Source organism: Vombatus ursinus, unplaced genomic scaffold, assembly GCF_900497805.2.
Source record: "Vombatus ursinus unplaced genomic scaffold, bare-nosed wombat genome assembly UNPS02014861.1, whole genome shotgun sequence".
Classification (NCBI taxonomy): Eukaryota; Metazoa; Chordata; class Mammalia; order Diprotodontia; family Vombatidae; genus Vombatus; species Vombatus ursinus.
Genome location: NW_020954639.1, coordinates 12,448,761 through 12,468,810, shown reverse-complemented (window position 1 = coordinate 12,468,810; position 20,050 = coordinate 12,448,761).

Sequence of the window (20,050 nt, the reverse complement as noted above, 5' to 3'; positions counted from 1 at the left end):
TGCTTTAGTCTGTCTGAACCACTTCCACTATGGGAGTCAGGGAAGTGCTCCAGTCATAGAACTGAGTCTACTCCTCTCTCCTCCAATCAGAACCAGCTAGTTCTGTTTACTTGTTATCATGTGCAGGCTTTTAAGCCAAGTTCCCTTGGAGTTGGTCCTCAGCAGGTAGCGGAAGCTGGGAGATGCTGACTCAGCAATAGAATGCTTTCCTTGCCCTTAACATCCTAGGACTATTCACCTGTCTGTCTGGAACCTAATCTTCTGTGCATCGCTTGGTCTGATCTTGCATACCTCCCCCCATCTCCTAATCTTGCACTGACCTTTCAACTTCTGCAGATTTACCATTTGCTGACTATTCGTATGGACTTTGCTTTTTCTGTCATGTGCTATTTGTGATTTCTGCTTGCTTAGCTGACCTAACCTTACAAGGTCACGCATGCTGTTTCCCAGGTTCCTAAGTGACCTGTGGCCACCCACAATATGTTATGGTGCTGGGAATATGGGGCAATGGAATCTTTAAACATCTGAGTGGAGCATGGAAGGTGGAAGAGAGATCATCTGATTGTTATATAATCATAACCCTGGCTCTGCTGCTTTACCAGTCCAAGAGGTGGGGGGGGGAGGGAAACGGCCTCTTTCCTATCAGCTCCATCATTTCTCAAAGTAATGGGTGAGTCTGTGTGGGTGACGCCCTGCCCTAGTACAGAAGTGAAAAAGCTTAGCTACATGGTTCAGTGGAAAGGGTGTTGGACTTAAGAAGGAAGATGACTTGAGTTTAGATGTCATCTCAGCCACTTGTGTGTGCATATGAGAGAGAGGGAGAGAAGGAGAGAGGTGGGGGGAGGGAGGGAGGGAAGGAAGGAGGGGGGAGAGAGAGAGAGTGAGCGCATAGGCAGCCAGAGAGAATAAATCACCTACTATGTGCCAGGCTGTGTAAGCATTTTACAAACATCTCATTTGATCCCGGGCAAGTTGCTTTACCTTACTGTGTGCCTCAGTTTTCTCTTCTGTAAAATGGGGATAACAATAGCACCCACCTTCCAGGGTCATTATGAGGAACAAATGAGATAATATTTATAAACACTTTAAAGTTCTATTTGGGTTAGTCACCTCCACCATTGCTGCCACCACCACCACATTTCACCCCAGTGGGATCAGTCCTTTAATTTTTTTAAAAACAATATTTGCAGGTGAAACAAAGATAGGAAGGCTAGCACCCTGGCTGGCAGAGTGAAGATAGCAAAAGAAATTGTCAGTCTAGAACACTGGGTAAAATGTAAGAAAATCAAATTTAATAGGGATAAATATGAAGGTATATGCTTGTTCTCCTTTCCCCTCCTTCCCTCTACTCAATCAACCTTTCAAGTACAAGATGGGAAAGGTGTCTACACAGCAGTTTGTCTAAAGGGTCTAGGGGTTTTAGTCAACTTGATATCAATCTGAATCAATGAAGAGTGTGACATAGCAGTCAAAAAACCAAAAACCAAACCCAAATACAGTCTTAGGCTGAAAGACAGGGAGTGTATTCAGTACTAGGAGGTCATATTCCCTCTATGTTTGATCCTGTTAAGATAACATTTGGAGTATTGTATTCAATTCTGGGTTCCACATTTTAGGAAAGACAAAGATAAACTGAATTCAATAGAGTACAGTGAAAAAAAAATACTAGATTCCAAGTCAGAGGACCTAAGCAAGGGGAAATCCCAGACTTGACACTTGATAGCTGTGTGATCATGGCCAAATCGCATAACTTCTGATTCTCAGTTTCCTCATCTCTAAAATAAAGGGGCTGAGCTAAGCACCTTCTACGGTCTCTACCATTCCTCAGTCTAAGTGCCTACAAAGGCAACCAGGGTGGTGAGGGGCCTTGAAATTAAGTCATATAACAATGGATTGAAGGAACTTGTGATATTTAGCCAAGAGAACAGAAAAATTAGGGAGGATCTAATAGCTACTTTCCACTATCCCAAGTCAAAGGTTATTATTCATATGGAATACAGATTAGACTTACTCAGTTTGTCCCTAGAGGCAGGACCTCTGTCCTGTGGATGAAAATTGCAAAAGGCAGATTTAGGCTTGATTTAAAGGGGAAAAACTCTCTAATAATTATAGCCAACTCAAAATAGAATTAGATATCTTAACTGGTAGTCATTTCTAGTGCCATAACTAGAAATTCTTATTCTGGAGACAACTTATCAGGGGTTAAAGGAAAGATCTCAGCCCCTTGGAACACAAAACACCATAGGGAATCAAGGTCCCAGGACACAACTCTATGGCAAGGATGCTAAGGCTCCAGGGCTGTTTCCCATGAGTGGAGATGCCAGGTGCTAGGGCAAGGGAGTAGGGTAGATTGGGCTAGGGAATATTTCAGTTGGGGAGTGGGAAGGTCTTGGGATCTCACTTTGACTTGGAAGTTTGGATGGCATTTATATAAGTCCCTGGCTTGGTCTGCAAGGTGGATGGGGTGGGTAGCTAACATTCCACCTTGAGTTGGGTGCAGTTGTGTGGAAGAATCAATTAATCAACCAACAAATATTTATTAAGCACTTTTTCCTTATCTGGAACTGTAGTAGATATTGTAGATATATGTTCAAAGAATGAAACAGTTCCTACTTGCAATGAATTTACATTCTAAGGTGGTGGTGGTGGAGGCAAGTACATATAAAAATATATAGCATAAATATAAAGTAAATAAATACAAACATCTGCAAAGCAATTAAATACAAGGTATTTACAAGAGAGGCTCAGTTAGGTGGCTCAGTGGATAGAATGCTGGGCCTGGAGTCAGGAAAACTCAGCTTCCTGAGTTCAAATCCAACCTCAGACACTGACTAGTTGTGTGACGCTGGGTAAGTACCTTAACTCTGCTGTTTGCCTCAGTTTTCTCATCTGTAAAATGAGCTGGAGAAGGAAATGGCAAACCACTCTAGTATTTTTGCCAAGAAAATCCCAAATGAGGTCACAAAGAATCTGATATGACTGAAGTGAAACAACATTTACAAGGGAGGCAAGGCATTTAGTAGGTAGAGGATGGCTTCATTTAGAATATGGTGACTCAGTGGTGCATGAAAGGAAGAAGGGGTCTCTATGAAATAGAGGTAAGAAATAAGTCCATTTCAGGGATGGGGATGGCCAGTGCAAAAGGTAGCTATTGTAGTTCCTTGTGTGAGAAACAGAGAGACGGCCAGTTTGGTTGGATTCCAGAACACAGAGGAGGAAAATGTCTAATGACACTAGAAAGAGGAATTGGGGCCAAAATCTGTATGTGGTTTAAAAGTTCAGTAGAATAGTCAGTATTTTATCCTAGAAGCAATAGGGAGCCACTGGAATTGGTTGAGTAGGAAAGCCATGTGATCAGATATTTGGTTAAGGAAAATTACTTTGACAGTAGTAGAATATACTAGAGTGGCGAAAAACTTGAGGCAAGAAGAGGAGAGGGAGGGATTGAGGAAATAAGGGAGGGAAGGGGGAGAGAAAGAGAAAGAGAAGGAAAGAGAGAACAGAGAGACAGAGAGACAGAGAGAGAGAGAGAGAGAGAGAGAGAGAGAGAGAGAATGCCCAAGACAGGAACTTGGGGAACACACATAATAATGGTGTGTAATGTGAATGATGAATCTGCAAAGGAGACTGAGGAGAGGGCAGAGAGTCAGTTGTCAAATGTAGTAGATAGGTAAAGAAGAAGTAGGACTGAGAAAAGACCAGTAATCACTGATAACTTTGGATGGAATAACTTCAATTGGGTGATGATATCAGAAGACAAATTGCAAAGTGTTGATCAGTGAACGAGAAGAAAAAAAGTGGAGGCAGAAAATATATACAACTTTTTAAAGGAACTCATCTGAGAGAGGGAGAAGAGACATAGAAGCATAGTTTGAAGGGATGGTAAGGTCTAGTGAAGGTTTTTAAGGATGGAGGGGAAATAAGGAAGGTTTGACAGCTGTGGGGAAAGAAACCACTTGGTAAGGACAGGTTGAAGATTTGGGGGAGGGGATTATTCGGCTGTAACTTCTGGAAAAGATGTAAGATGATGCGTTTAAGTTCAGAAGTAAAATGGTAGGCCTTGGCAAGCCCCTTTTTGTCAGATACTAGAGGAAAAGAAGAGAGAGTAAGGAATGCTATCAAAAAGTTTTGCATAGAAGAGAAAGGAAGGAGAGGGGGCTTATATCAAATGGTTTCAGGGTTTTTTTTTTTTTTCAGCAGAGTAAGAGGTAAAGTCCTTAGCTGAGAGAGAAGGAGAAGGAGAAGGAGATGTGGGAGGGTTGAGGAGGAAAAAGATCTGTGGGGAGTGAGATTGGGAATCACTTAGGAAGGAATAAAAGGACTTCTTTGATGCTGGAAGGATTGGATAACATGAATTTTTAATGTTCTTAGCATAGTTGTGATACTTCCCCTAGCTTCATTCAGAAGATGTTCATAGGGGCAGCTAGGTGGCACAGTGGATAGTGCTCTGCCTTGGAGTCAGGAGGACCTGAGTTCAAATCTGGCCTCAGACACATGACACTTACTAGCTGTGTGACCCTGGGCAAGTCACTTAACCCCAACTGCCTCACCAAAAAAAGGCAAAAAAAAAAAAAGATTGTTCATAGGAGCAGAGGCAGTGAAATATGGCAGTAATTGAGGATTGAGATTTAGAAAGAGAAGAGGGATGATAAGACCAGGAGACAAGAGATTCAAGACCAGCAGACAATATGGAGCTGACATAGTAACTGTCAGGTTGATGTTAGAGAGGAAGGAACGTGAAGTCAGAGTAGGAGCAGAGACCTGAGAAAGTAATGAAGAACAGAATGATTAGAGGTCTCAATGAAAGTAAAGAACAGATTTAGATGAGGTGAGGCATAGGGAGAGGTGGAATGATAGAAAGTCATAGAGGAATGTCTGAGTTTCTAATTAGGGAAGTTGAATACTTATGAGTAATGTGGAGATTTAGTGGGCCAGATGTGAGGCCTCCTGCCCCAGTGCAACAGGCAAGCCTCTAGGCCTGGAGTTCCTGGCACATTAGGCAAATTGCCAGCCTCTGGCTCTTAACTTACTGCGCAAGAAGCTTGGGACAGCATCCCCTGTACCCCAGGAGCAGAGCTCAACTTTAAAAGTCATGAAATAGGCTGGAAAATGAGCAACCCCCCCCACTCCAAAAAACAAAAAAACGAAAAAACCCTGACCATAGAAAGCTACTATGGGGTGATGGGAGAGATCAAAACAAACTCAGAAGAGAACAACAATGTCAAGATGCCTACATGCAAAACCTCAAAGAAAAATATGAATTGGTCTCAGGTCCGAAAAGAGCTCCTGGAAGACCTCAAAAAAGGATTTTAAAAATTAAATAAGGGAGGTAGAACAAAAATTGGGGAAAAACCTGAGAGTTATGCCAGAAAGTCGAAAAAAGTCAATAGCTTGCTAAAGGAAGCAAAAAAACAAAAACAAAAACAGAGAAAAAGATGTACAAAAATTCACTGAAGAAAACAACTCCTTAAAAAGTAGAATTGGGTAAATGGAAAAGGAGGTACAAAAGCTAACTAAAGAGAATAATTCCTTAAAATTAGAATTCAGCAAGTGGAAGCTAATGACTCCATGAGACATCAAGAATCAACCAAAGAAAATCAAAAGAATGAAAAAGTGGAAGAAAATGTGAATTATCTCATTGAAAAACAACTGACCTGAAAATAGATCCAGAAGAGATAATTTAAAAATTATTGGACTACCTGCGAGTCATAATAAAAAAAAAAAAGAATCTGGACAGCATCTTTCAAGAAATTGTCAAAGAAAACTGCTGTGATATCCTAGAACCAGATGGTAAAATAGTAATTGAAAGAATCCATGATCACTTCCTGAAAGAGATCCACAAATAAAAACTATCTGAAATAGCCAAATTACAGTACTCTCAGGTCAAGGGAAAATACTGCAAGCAGCCAAAAAGAAACAATTCAAATATCAAGGAGCCAGTCACGATTACACAAGCTTTAGCAACTTCTATATTAAAGGATCAGAGGGCTTGGCATAGGATATTCTAGAAGGCAAATGAGGCTGGATTACAACCAAGTATTATCCACCCAGCAAAACTGAGCATAATCACAAGATGGATAATTTTGATGACATTAAATTGAAGAGTTTTTGTACAAGCAAAACCAATGCAACCAAGATTAGAAGGGAAGCAGAAAATTGGGAAAGAATTTTTACAACCAGTGTTTCTGATAAAGGCCTCATTTCTAAAAGAGAACTAAGTCAAATTTATAAGAATATAAGTCATTTCCCAGTTGATAAATGGTCAAAAGATATGAACAGGCAGTTTTCAGAGGAAGAAATTAAAGCTATCTGTCATCATATAAAAATGCTCTAAATCATTATTGATTAGAGAAATACAAATCAAAACAACCCTAAGGTACCACATCATACCTATCAGATTGGCTAACATGACAAAACAGGAAAATGATAAATACTGGAGAAGATGTGGGATAATTAGAATACCAATGCATTGTTGGTGGAGTTATGAACTGATCCAACCATTCTAGAGAGCAATTTGGAACTATGCCAAAAGAGCGAACTATGCATACCCATTTATTGAGCAATACCACTACTAGGTCTGTATCCTAAAGAGATCATACAAATGAGAAAAGGACCCACATGTACAAAAATATTTATAGCAAGTCTTTTTGTGGTGGCAAAGAATTGTAAATTGAGGAGATGCCCATCAATTGGGGAATGGATGAACAAGTTACAGTATATGAATGTATCGGAATACTATTGTGCTATAAGAAATGATGAGCAGGCAGACTTCAGAAAAACCTAAAAAGACTTGAATGAACTGATGCTGAGTGAAGTAAGCAGAACCAGGAGAACATTGTACAGCCACAATGTGCGATGACTGACTTGAATAGACTTATCTCTTCTTAGCAAAGCAAGGAACCAAGACAACTCCAAAGGACTCATGATGGAAAATACTGTGCACACCCAGAAAAAAAAAAAAAACTATGGAGTCTGAATGCAGATCAAAGCATACTATTTGCTATGTCTCTCTTTTTTTCTTTTTTTGTTTGTTACTTCTTTCTTGTGGTTTCTCCCATTGGTTCTAATTCTTCTTTGCAACATGACTAATGTGAAAACAGGTTCAATATGAATGTACATGTACAGTCTATATCAAACTGCACACTGTCTTGGGGTGGGGGAAGAGGAGAGATGGGGAGACAATTTGGAACTCAAAATCTTATGGAAGTGAATGTTGAAAACTAAAAATAAGTAAATAAAATTTTAAAAATTAACATAATCCTTCAGGGGAAAAGTGAATATTCAATAAAATAGAGGAGTTTCAGACATTCCTGATAAAAAGACCAGAGCTAAACAGAAAATTCAATTTTCAAATACAACACTGAAGAGAAGCATTAAAAAGGTAAACAGGAAAGAGAAAACATATCCCTACACAGAAAGATGATATTTGTAACTCTTAAGGACTATTTTCACTATTAGGAAGTTAGGAGTATATGTAGACAGAGGGTGTGGGTATAAGTTGACTTTAATGGGATAATATAAAAAAATTAAGGTGTGAGAAGGAGGATTGCACAGGGAGAAGAGGGAAGAGAGGGAGTAGAATGGGATAAATTATCTCACATGAAGAGGCATGAAAGACCTATTACAGTGGAGGAAAAAAAAGAGGGGTTTGAGCATCACTTGAACCTTATTCACATTGGATTTGGCTCAAAGAGGAAATAACATACACTTGGTTGGGTACAGAAAACTAAATTAACGTTTAGGGAAGTAGGAAGGGAGCGGAAAAAGAAAAAGAGAGAGGGACTGATACAAGGGAAGGCAGATTGAGGGAGGTGGTGGTCAGAAACAAAACATTGGTGGGGAGGAACAGGGAGAAAAGAGAGAGAAAGAGAAGTATAAACAGGAGAAAAATAGGATGGAGGGAAACACACAGTAATCGTAACTGTGAATGTAACTGGGATGAACTCACCCATAAAATGAAAACTGATGGAGTGGGTTAAAAAACAGAATCCTACAATATGTTGTTTATAAGGAACACATTTGAAGCAAAAAGACACAGAGTAAAGGTAAAAGGCTCCAGCCAATTAAGTGTTAGAAGCAGGATTTGAACCACGATCCCATAGACACCACTATTTCTGTGTGTGTATAGTCATATATATATCACATATATATACATATACATACACACTATATGTAAATACATGTTATACTATAGAAACATATATGCACATACACACATACATATATGTATATATTATATTTCTAAGTAAATAAACTAACTGCACGAATAGTAAGAAAGATTCACCATATTGATTGTGTTATCTGTCAGTTCTCCTCAAGAGCACTATCCACCTTTGTCTCTTCTCCTTTCTGGGCCCTGTGTTTCTGCCCAGTTTTCAAGCCTTTATCCTCTCTTAGATTGACCTGACTGGGGAGGCATCCATCTCCCTCTACCACCATTTGGCACATATTATTTCTGAGTCAAGACTTTAGTTCCAGATACGCTATTTGTTTCACAGGTTAGAAGGATGTCTCAGTTCTTGCTTCATTTTTCTCTCTCACATTCATAGGAGTCTAGAAATCAAAGAATCAATTTCCCACCATCACCTTAAGATGATTTTGCTATTTTGGAGTGGTCATAGTCTGTCATGGAGGAGAAAATGTTTATGTTCTTTTGCCTTTGTGTTTGACTCATTCAATGGTATGCCACCTCTCCTGGGGAGAGTTAACAATATTGCCATTGTGTCATGGACTGTCCAATTCTGGCTAAGCTAAGGATTGGCATAGAGAGGACATCTCTGGATTTCCTTGCTTTGGGGGCTTACAGTCCTAAAGTTGACATGGCATCCACAGTAGGTGGGGTGTTTTCCAGCAGGAAAAACAAAACAAAACAAAACAAAATCTAGCCTTTGAGAGGTTAAAGGGGTCACTGGCCAATGTCATTGCCAGCAGAGAAACAACTTGGCATGAGTGAGAAGAAAATAGCAATGCCAAAAAAAGAAACGACCTTTTATCTGCGTGGATTTTGAAAAGATTATAACGTACAGGCTCCTGACCCTGGGTTGTATAAGCTTGCTCAAAGCTGAGTGCCCTCCACCACTTAACCTCTGTCTACACAGTTCTCTTCCTCTGGCGTCTTCGCATTTTCCGTCTAAGTGGCATTGAGATATCCCTAACAATCCACAGCCAAGAATGACTTCTGAATTTGCAGCCCAGCACCAGAATCCAGAGGAGGCCCTAGGGATCTCACACACCCCCAGCTCCTGAGGGAGGTTGCATTACTAGCTTCATCAGAGCATGACCCTGGGTTGATTTTGACATGGCAGGCTGCAAGGAACAATGCCAAGAAGCTACGGCAAGCTCAGCCTCTCCCCACAAAGGAAAAAACCACCTAAAGAAGCCATAACTTTAGTCCAGGAGAACTCTGATCATTTTAAAATAGAGATTTAAGTTGTTGCCTCTCTAGCTCAGGGAACAGAAGGGCTGCTGCCATTGCTGGGCATCATCCAAATGGCAGCTGGACTAGTAGTGACCTCTGAGCACGAGACTCACATGGAGGGGTTATTCTCTTCATGGGTTTCCTTTAACACCAGGACACAATGCAAAGAAAGGACCCAGGCTTGGGTTGGACCCAAGCATGGGAACCATGTATGACCTGGGCCTAGATCAATATTACCCAATTACTGTCGACTCCAACTCATCTAATGTGATAAGACAAGATTGTTTCGCAGGATAAGGAGTGTCCTTGTTCTGTTGCCTAGCCTACCTGGTGGCTAACCACATCCAGTTTTCAACAGTCAACAATGGTCAGCAAGCATTTATTAAGTATAAACGTGCTGGGCACTATGCTAAATGTAAAGAAATGCTACTCCCAAACTAGTTTAATTCCTCTGTTTTGCAGATGATAAAACTGAGATCCAGAGATTAAGTGATTCGCCAAAGGTCACGCAGTCAATATCAGAGTTATCATTTGAACAAACAGATCTCAATCCAGAAGAGATCTCAGAAACCATTTAGTTCAAGTTCTTTTTACTAAGGGGATTTGTTCTGTGAGGTTTAGGTTCAGTCAAAGGGCCACACTTGAGGACCTAGAGAGGCCACCTGTGGCCTAGAGGCTGTAGCTTCGTCACCCGTCTTATACCTTTCTTTGTGTTCCAATTGCTCACCACTGTGCCTAGGACATAAGAGGCACTTAACACATGCTATTTAACTGACTGACTAGGAAGGATAACTAACATAGTCAATGTCAGTCATACCCACCCTATATCCTCAATTTTTCACACTCTAAAGCAGTGATGTGAAACTCAAATACAAATGGGGCCATTCAATACAGTACGTGAGGATCCCTGTGGGTAGCATATTAATTAAGTTTTTAAATGTAGTATTATCTATGTTTTATTGTATTTGTATTTTTTTAGGCAGCCAGATGACTCAATGGATATGAGCCTGGGGTTAGGAAGATCTGAGTTCAAATCCAGCCTCAGACATTTACTAGGTGTGTGACCCTGGTCCAGTCACTTAACCTCTATTTGCCTTAATCTATTAGAGAAGGAAATGGCAAACCGCACAGTATCTTGGCCAAGAAAACTCCATGGACAGTATGGTCCACAGAGTCATAAAGAGTCAGACATGACTGAATAACAATTTATTTTGTTACATATTTCTCAATTACATTTTAATCTGTATTCAGGCTACACCCAGGAATGCCATGGGCCTCAAGCAGGCTGACCTGAGAGGTATGTGTTTGACCCCTATGCTACAGAACATGGGACCCAATCTGACAAGATGAAATTTAATAGGAATTAACATGAGGTTTACCCTTGGTTTAAAAATGATCAACTTCACAAGTATAAAATGGGGGTGCGTGTGTTTCTCTGAAAAAGATTTCTTTTTTTCTTGCTCTGGCTTGGTCAGCTACATTTCCATCTCTCCTGAATGGATTCAGTTCTTAGCAGTGATTTCAGGCTGCTATGTGGATGATGAAAGTCCCCTACTCCTGCTCTAGTCCCTGATACCACTAATAGCTTAAATCTCTAGAGCATTTTTATGACTCAAAGTTCTTCCCAATCAACCTGGACAACTCTTATTAAGTCATTGTGTGCTGGAGCTGGCTCATACTGGTCAAGGAGAGCAGATTATTAATTTTTCCATGTGTAGACACTCAGAAACCAGCCAATCATTTGTATGCTTGTAATGGAGAAAGTGTTAATATAGATTAAACTTAAAAGGGAGGCCTGTAGCACATTTTTTAAAAAGAGCTGGTTGTTAAACATTTATTAACATACCCCTGATAATACCCATTTTACAGATGATCGCTGAGGCTCAGAGATGTTGAATGACTTACCTAAATTCACACACTCCGTGACAGAACCAGGATTCAAACTTGGCTGGGTCTCCTGATGACCATTCTAGGGCTTTTTCTGTTGCAATAGATTGTCTCTTTAATCTAGCAATTAATTACTCAGCTCTAACATCTAGGTGGCGCAGTGGACAGAGTGCTAGCCTAGAGCCAGGAAGTTATTGTTTTTCAGTCATTTTGGAAGTGTCTGACTCTTTGGGACCCCATTTTGGGGGCATTTTTGGCAGAGATGCTGGAGTGGTTTGCCATTTCCTTCTTTAGCTCATTTTCTAGGTGAGGAAACTGAGGCAAACAGCATTAACAGACTTGCCCAGGGTCACACAGCTAGTCAGCGTCTGAGGTTAGATTTGTACTCAGGAAGATGAGTCTTCCTGACTCCAATCCCAGCACTCTATCCACTATACCACCTAGCTGCCCTGTTGCTTGGGTGAATGAGGGATTAATACGAGCCTATCTGTCACATAATGAATGGAGACCACTGAACTACTGGACGGCAGCCCAATCGGCCCACTCGGGTCTCCACAACAGAATTATTCATTATTTTGGGAAAAACACAGGAGTGGTCCATTACCTCTCCCTGGAGTTCTGTTATCTGACAGAAAAAGTTGAATTAGATTACTGCCTGTGGCGAGCCGAGGTTGCGAGGCTGAGCCATAGATGTTCAGCATGAACGCTTTGGCAACCTGAATTATTATCTGCTGTCACAAGCTTGCCAATTTATGTAGGCGCTGGACAATGGCTACAGTATAGGATGGCTGTTCTTTGGGGCTATTAAGAGGAAACGCATAATATTTATTGCAAATGTTAATAGCGGCGGCTGAAACGTTAGAACAATCCCCTGTTGGCAGCGAGCCAGGAACGGCAAGGAAGGATGGAGAAGAACCTTCCACGCCAAGAGGACTGTTTGAGAAACCCAGTCTGTTACAGGAAACTGCGTTTAAAAACAAACTATTCCTCTTGCAGCGGTCTCACATATAAAGGATGGTGTTTCAGCACGCTGAGCGTCCCTTAGCTTAGTACTAGATTCATGAGAATAGTGAGTTAAAAATCTTCAAGTTAGACAGTCAGTGTCCCCAAGTCTCTTTCTGGGCAGTTGGAATAGAGGACAGAGCTGCAAAGTTCTGCATGTGATAGTACTGTCTACTGTACTACCTTTCTCCCATGGCAGGGGGTTTCTGAAATAATGGCAGCTGATCTGAATTTGTGGGTGGCTATTTTAACATGAGAGATGATTTTCACTGTGTCAGAGAGTATTCTCCCTAAAGAGCCAGGGAAAGTCAGTGATAGTTCCCCCCCCAAAATTAAAAAGCCTAATGGGAACTCCCATGGAGCCCCACAATGTTCATGGAGATATCTCTGCCAGTGCTTCAAAGGCAGTGTGCCTCTTGGAACCATGGTTTTCTCTTCTACTAAATAAAGGTGTTGGAGAGGTCTTTTCTTAAAAAAATTTTTTTGTTGATATCTTTTTTCTTTATATCTCATTCGTTTCTGGGGAGAAAAGATCTCCCCCCACCATTGAACAAAGAAAAACAATTAAGTATAATTAATTAAAAACAATTAAGCATTTTGATTTAAAAAAGAAATTAGGTTAAAAGCATTGGATTTGGTGACCCTATCTGACAATGCACATAGCAAACTATTCAAGAATCCCCTGTCTTTCTGTCTCTTTCTGCCTCCCTCTTATCTCCTGTTGTCCCTTGCTGTCCCTCTGGAAGCTCGAAGCAGGTAGGTATGTTCTCTAAAACCTTCACTAGTTTTTCAGTTATTTAGAATGAGGCCTTTTCCAGCTGATCTTTTCATTTACGTTATTAGAGTCATCTGTAATGTTCTTTTGGTTTGGCTTCTCTTGCTCCAAACCATTGCATGCAAATCTTTCCATGTTTCCTAGAACATCTTACATTTGTTATTTCTTTCCAGACAATACTATTCCATTACATAGACCATAGTTGTTTTTTCCTCTTTTTCAAAATCCTACCCATCCTTCTAGCCCCATTTCAGGCATTATCTCCTCATGCCATGATGTCTTCTCCGATGGCTGGACTGGAAATGGTCTCTTCCTCCTCTGAAATCCTAAAACATCTTGATCTTGCTTCTGTCATGCACTTATATGTGCATAACATGTAATTCAGCCTCAGACACCAGCTGTGTGACCTTATTTATTTAGTTGTTTGCTTGCTTGTTTAGGCAAGTTTCAAAAACTTCTTTCTGCCTCAATTTCCTCACCTGTAAAATGGGGATAAGTACAGCACCTCCCTTCCAGGGTTGTTGTGAGGATCAAATGAGACAGTATTTAGAAAAGCATTTAGCAAATGCCTGGCCCATAATAGACATGCTAGTTATAGAATATAGTATACAGAATATAGTTACAGTATATAGCATATGGAATATAGTATATAGAATATAGTTATAGAATATAGTATATAGAAATGCTAGTTATTATTAGTATTTTGTTTTATACCTCATTTCCTCTACTAGGCTATAAGCTCCCTAAGAGCAAAAGTCATCTTATTTATCCTTGCACAGTGCTTTGAAGCTATTTAGGTATCTGATAAATGTAAAATCTGTTGATCTCTGAAGTGGCTAGCACTGGATTTGGATTTGGGTCTAAATTAAACCAAATTAAACCCAAAGACCTGGGTTTAATTTTCCAAATTGCCTTTTACTTCTTCAGTGGCCTTAAGAAAAGTCAGTTCCTTTCTCTGGGCTATACTTTATTCTTTTATAAAATGAGGAAATTGAGTTAGCTGACCTCTAGGATCCAGCTCTAAGCCAGCATTGGTTGGGGTCTAGTTCATTGGGGCTCCTCAGAGAAGGAGGTGTCTGAGAAGAACTGGAAGACTTGCAGTGAATAAGGGCACCCAGGCAAGACTGAGCAAAAGCAGGCAGCAGAGATTCATTTTCCTGAGAAGCAATCAAAGTGTTTGGCAATGGAGGAGGAAAGGCTAAATCTGCCCAACCCATCCCACAGGGCTTGCAAAGTGGGAAATGCCTCACATGGCGCTCCAAGTCTCCAAAGTTATCCCCATTGCATCTCTGTCCAAAATTCTGGAGGCCTTTACAATAATAGCACTCAAGGCCCCCTCTCTTTGAAAGGCAGCACTAACTCGGTTTCTTCCCAAGACTGGGCAGGAAGTGGGGGTGGGGGTGGGGACACCATAAGGATGCCTTTAGAAAACATAACATAGAACCTTTTATTAGAGAATGCACAGAAGGCTTTAGTCCACGGCGCTTACATTCATCAGAAGCACTGTAGGGAAAGAAAATTAATGATAATCCTAAGTACATAATGACTGGCTGGAGACCAGCAGACTCCCTGTTTGATGGGTTTGACTGGAGGCTTGCTCCACATTAATGAAAGCAGCCACCTATACGCCTGACCTTGGCCTTGGGCTTTGGGCTTTATTGCAGAAAAGTGCAAGATGGTAGGATCTGTTAATCTTTTTCCTGATAAATAAGCTCCAAGCGGTTGAGAGGGACAGATAAGGATCATCGATAATGGTTCAGTAGTTGGTTTAAAAAAAAAAAAAAGAAGCCTTTCCTCTCCCACTCTGTTTAAATATTTCCATTCAAGTTCCCAGACCCCAGGGGAGAGCATGGCAAGAGATCCCATGACAGGACAGGGCTCAGACAAGGGTGGGCTCCCCACTTTAGTGCAAACCGGTTTTTTTTTTTAAACATGTCTACAGTCAGAAACCCATTAGCCTAAGCCAGAGTCAAAGGGTTAAAGTGTAATTGGATGCTTTATATGTTTTAAAAACTATGGAGCTTTACTAGCATTATCCCAATACCCATTTTGAAGTGATTTTTGTCCTCTATTTCCTCAGGCTTTCTCATCAGACAGGGCCTGATAATGATCACCTGCCCACGTGGTATATGTGGTGTGTAAGAACTGCTTAGTTCCAAGTGTGCTTTGAGATCCATGGAAGAAAGATCTGTGGGAGGAGGAATATCTTTAATGCTGTTTGTTGCTCATGATGCTGACTGACCACTCTGGCTTAAGGACCCATTTTTGGGACAATTGTTATGTTTCTGGAGATTGTTCCAGTTTGTGGGGGGATTACAGAACATCTCCTCTGCCCCATGGACAAATGACATACATAGATGGAATGCAAGCTCCCTGAGAGTGGGCCCCTTTTCATTTTTGTCTTTGTATCTCCAGTGGTGTGGTGTTTAATAAGTGCTTATTTGTTGATTGATGGCACTGAAAGCTACCTTAGAGCCCTGCCCCTCTTTACAGATGGGGAAATTGAGGCCCAGAAAGTTTACAACTTTCCCATAGTTGCACAACTAACAAAAGCCACACTTGGAATTTGAACCCAAGCCCTCTCACTCAGAATCCAGAATTCCTTGCATTTTACCACACAGATCCTGAAAAGTATGTATTTTCATGAAAATCACAATTTTACCAAGTGATGATAGATAATGTTCTTCCAGTTCCCTCTGGGGATGGGGGAGGAGAGAGGAGGTATGGTGAAGTACTATGGGTAAGGAAGCTAGGAATACATAAGGCTCCTCTGTCTAGTCTTCTTTTCTCTTCCAGTGAGTTATTCTCATGGTCTTTCTTGTTTTCTCCTTTGGAAGAGAAGCAAAAAACTCTTTCTAACCCTGAAACTATCTTCCATAAAAATTGATTCAAAGAGGAAACACACACACACACACACACACACACTAAATTGGTAATAGAAATCTGTCTCATCCAACAGAAAGTAGGAGGGGAAGAGGATAAAAACAAGGGGATGTGATAAAAGGGAGGATGGATAAAGGAAGGCAACCATCAGAAGCCAAACAGACTTTAGAGGAGGGATAGAATAAAAAAAGACAGAGAGAGAAGGACAAATCGAAGAAAATAGGATGGAGGGAAATGTGCAATTAGTAATTATAAGTGTAAATGAGATAAACTCATTCATAAAACAAACAGATAGCAGAATGGATTAGAAACCGAAATCCAACAATATGTTGTTTATAAAAAAAACACACTTTAAACAGAAAAACACACACAGAGTTAAAATAAGGGACTGAAGCAGAATCTATTATGCTTCAGCTGAAGTAAAAAAAAGGCAGGGGTAGCAATCACAATCTCAGACAAAGCAAAAGCAGAAGTAGACCTAATTAAAAGGGATAAGTGGGAAAACTACATCTTGCTAAGAGACAACATAAAAAATGAAATAATAGCAATACCAAATGACATAGCATCTCAATTCTTAAAAGAAAAGTTAAATGATTTAAAAGAGGAGATAGTAAAATTATACTAGTAGGGTACCTCAACTTTTGCCTCTCAGAGCTAGATAAATCTAACCATAAAATAAATAAGAAAGTAAGGAGATCAATAGATTTTTAGAAAAATCAGATATGAAAAGCCTCTGGTGAAAATTGAATAGGAATAGAAAGGAGTATACCTTTTTTCTTAAGTGTAGATGGCACCTTCAAAAAATTGACCATGTGTTAGGGTGTAAAAACTCCATAATCAAATGCAGAAAAGCAGAAACATTAAATGGAAGATAAAAATTAATTAGAAACTCAATAATCTAATTCTAAAGAATGAGTGGGTCAAATAACGAATCATAGAAACAATAATTTCATTAAAGAGAATGATAAGACAATATACCAAAATTTATGGGATGCAGCCAAAACAGTACTTAGGGGAAAATTTATATCTCTAAATGCATACATCAATAAGAAAAAACAAAAGTAATCAAAGAATTGAATGTGCAACTTAAAAAAAAACTAAAAAAGAACAAATTAAAAATCCTCAATTAAACACCAAAATGGAAATCCTGAAAATCAAAGGAGAGATTTATAAACTTGAAAGTTAAAAATATTTGAACTAACAAATTAAACTAGGAGCTAGTTTTATGTAAAAAAAAGATTAACCATTGGTTAATTTTATTTTAAAAATAAAAGAAGAAAATCAAATTACCAGTATCTAAAATGAAAAGGATGAATGCACCACAAATGAAGATGAAATTAAAATAGTTATTAGGTATCATTTTGCTCAAGTGCCAGTAAAACTGACAATCTAAGTGAAATGGATTAATATTTACAGAAAAAAAAATAAATTGCCCAGACTAATAGAATAGCAAGTAGAATACTGAAATAATCCTGTCTTAGAAAAAGAAATTGAACAAGACACAAATGAGCTTCCTAAGAAAAAATCTCTAGGACTAGATGGCTTAAAAGTGAATTCTAGGCCAAGATGGCCGAAGGAAAGCAGTGACTGTCTTGAGTTCTCTCCCAAAGCCGTCCAAATATCTATAAAAAATGGCTCTAAACAAATTCTAAAGCAGCTGAACCCACAAAAAGACAGAGTGAAACAAATTTCCAGCCAAAGACAGCCTAGATGGTTGATTGGAAAGGCATATCACACTGGGTGGGGAGAGGAGCGCAGTTTGGCGTGGGCGCGCAGGCCGCAGCAAACCTGGAATAAGCCTCAGAGGACTGAATCGTGGGCAGCTGTGGCAGTTTCCAAACTTCTCAACCCTTGAACGCCAAAGACAACTTAGAAGGTCAGTGGGAAAAGTCTGTGACCGCGGTGAGAGAAGAAGCTAGGTCTCAGTCACAAGTCTTGAGTGCGGCCTGGGGCCACGGTTTTTTCCTGAGCTTCGGCCCACAGACTGAGGGGGAATTGAGTGGCTGATCAGAGGGGGATTGCAGGGATCTCTTTTCCAGTGCTGAGGCAGGAATCTCTTGCTCTTGCCCGTGCTTAGATCTGGGTTGTAGTTCTGAGGGGCTGTCCTGGGGCGAGGAGGAATGCTGGTGTGGTGGAGCTTGTGGTGGTGGAGAGAAAACACCTCACCCCTTATCATACCACCTTGGAAGAACTGAAAATTTACAGGTCCCTAGAAGTACCTCTGAAAACAGCTGTACAAACCCCTGAAGTTTGGGACAGTACACTCTTCACATTGGAAGCAGACTTTTACCTTAACAAAGAATTTAAAACTCAAGTAATTGGCCAGGATCATGAGTAAGCAGCACAAAAAGAGTCAGATTGTATTATCTTATTTTGGTGACAAAGAAGATCAAAACATACAACCAGAAGAAGACAACAAAGCCAATGCTCCTACATCCAAAGCCTCCAAGAAAAATATGAATCAGTCCCAGGCCTTGGAAGATCTCAAAAGGGATTTTGAGAAGCAAGTAAGAGAAGTAGAGGAAAAACTGAGAATGATGCAAGAAAATCATGAAAAACAAGTCAACAATTTGCTAAGGGAGACCCAAAAGAATACTGAAGAAATAACACCTTAAAAAATAGCCTAACCCAAATGGCAAAAGAGGTCCAAAAAGCCAATGAGGAGAATGCCCTAAAAAGCAAAATTGGTCAAATGGAAAAGAAAGTCCAAAAGATTACTGAAGAAAATACTTCCTTAAAAATTAGAACAGAGCAATTGGAAGCTAGCGATTTTATGAGAAATCAAGACACTGTAAAACAAATCCAAAAGAGTGAAAAATTAGAAAACAATGTGAAATATCTCGTTGGAAAAACAACTGACCTGGAAAATAGATTCAGGAGAGAGAATTTTAAAATTATTGGACTATCTGGAAGCCATGATCAAAAAAAGAGCCTAAACATCATCTTTCAAGAAATTATCAAGGAAAACTGTCATGATATTTTAGATCCAGAGGGCAAAATAGAAATTGAAAGAATCCATCGATCTCTTCCTGAAAGAAATCCCCAAAGGAAAACTCCTAGGAATATTATAGCAAAATTCCAGAGTTCCCAGGTCAAGGAGAAAATATTACAAGCAACCAGAAAGAAACAATTCAAGTATTGTGGAAACACAATCAGGATAACACAACATTTAGCAGCTTCTACGTTAAGGGACCGCAGGGCATGGAATATAATATTCTGGAGAGCAAAGGAGATAGGATTACAACCAAGAATCACCTACCCAGCAAAACTGAGTATAACTCTGCAGGGGGGTAAATGGTCATTCAGTGAAATAGAGGACTTTCAAGCATTCTTGATGAAAAGACCAGAGTTGAACAGAAAATTTGATTTTCAAATACAAGACTCAAGTGGAACATGAAGAGGTAAACAGGAAAGAGAAAATCATAAGAGACTTATTAAGGTTAAACTGTTTACATTCCTGCATGGAAAGATGATATTTGTAACTCATGAGACCTTTGTCAATATTAGGGTAGTTGGAGGGGAAAAAATTATATGTACGTATATATAGATAGAGATAGATAGAGGGTACAGGATAAGTTGAAAATAAAGGGGTCATATCTGGAGAATAAAATTAAGGGTTGAGAGAGAAATATACTGGGAGAAGGAGAAAGGGAGAAGTAGAATGGGGTAAATTATCCCACAAAAAAAAACAGAAAAGAAAAGGCTCTTACAGTGGAGGGGAAACAGGGGAAGGTGAGAGGAAATGAATGAATTTTATTCTCATAGGATTTGACCTAAGAAGGGAATAACATACACACTCAGTTGGGTGTGGAAGTCTGTCTTACCCTACAGGAAAATGGTGGGGGGGGGAAGGGGAGAAGAAAGTAGGGGAATGGTAGAGAGGAGGGCAGATTGGGAAAGGGAGTAATCAGAAGCAAATACTTCTGAGGAGGGTCAGGGTCAAAAGAAAGAATGGAATAAATGGATGGGCAGGATAGGATTAAGGGAAATAGAGTTAGTTTTTCACAGCATGTCTATTATGGAAGTGTTTTGCATAACTGCCCATATATAACCTATATTTAGTTGCTTGCCTTATCAATGAGGGT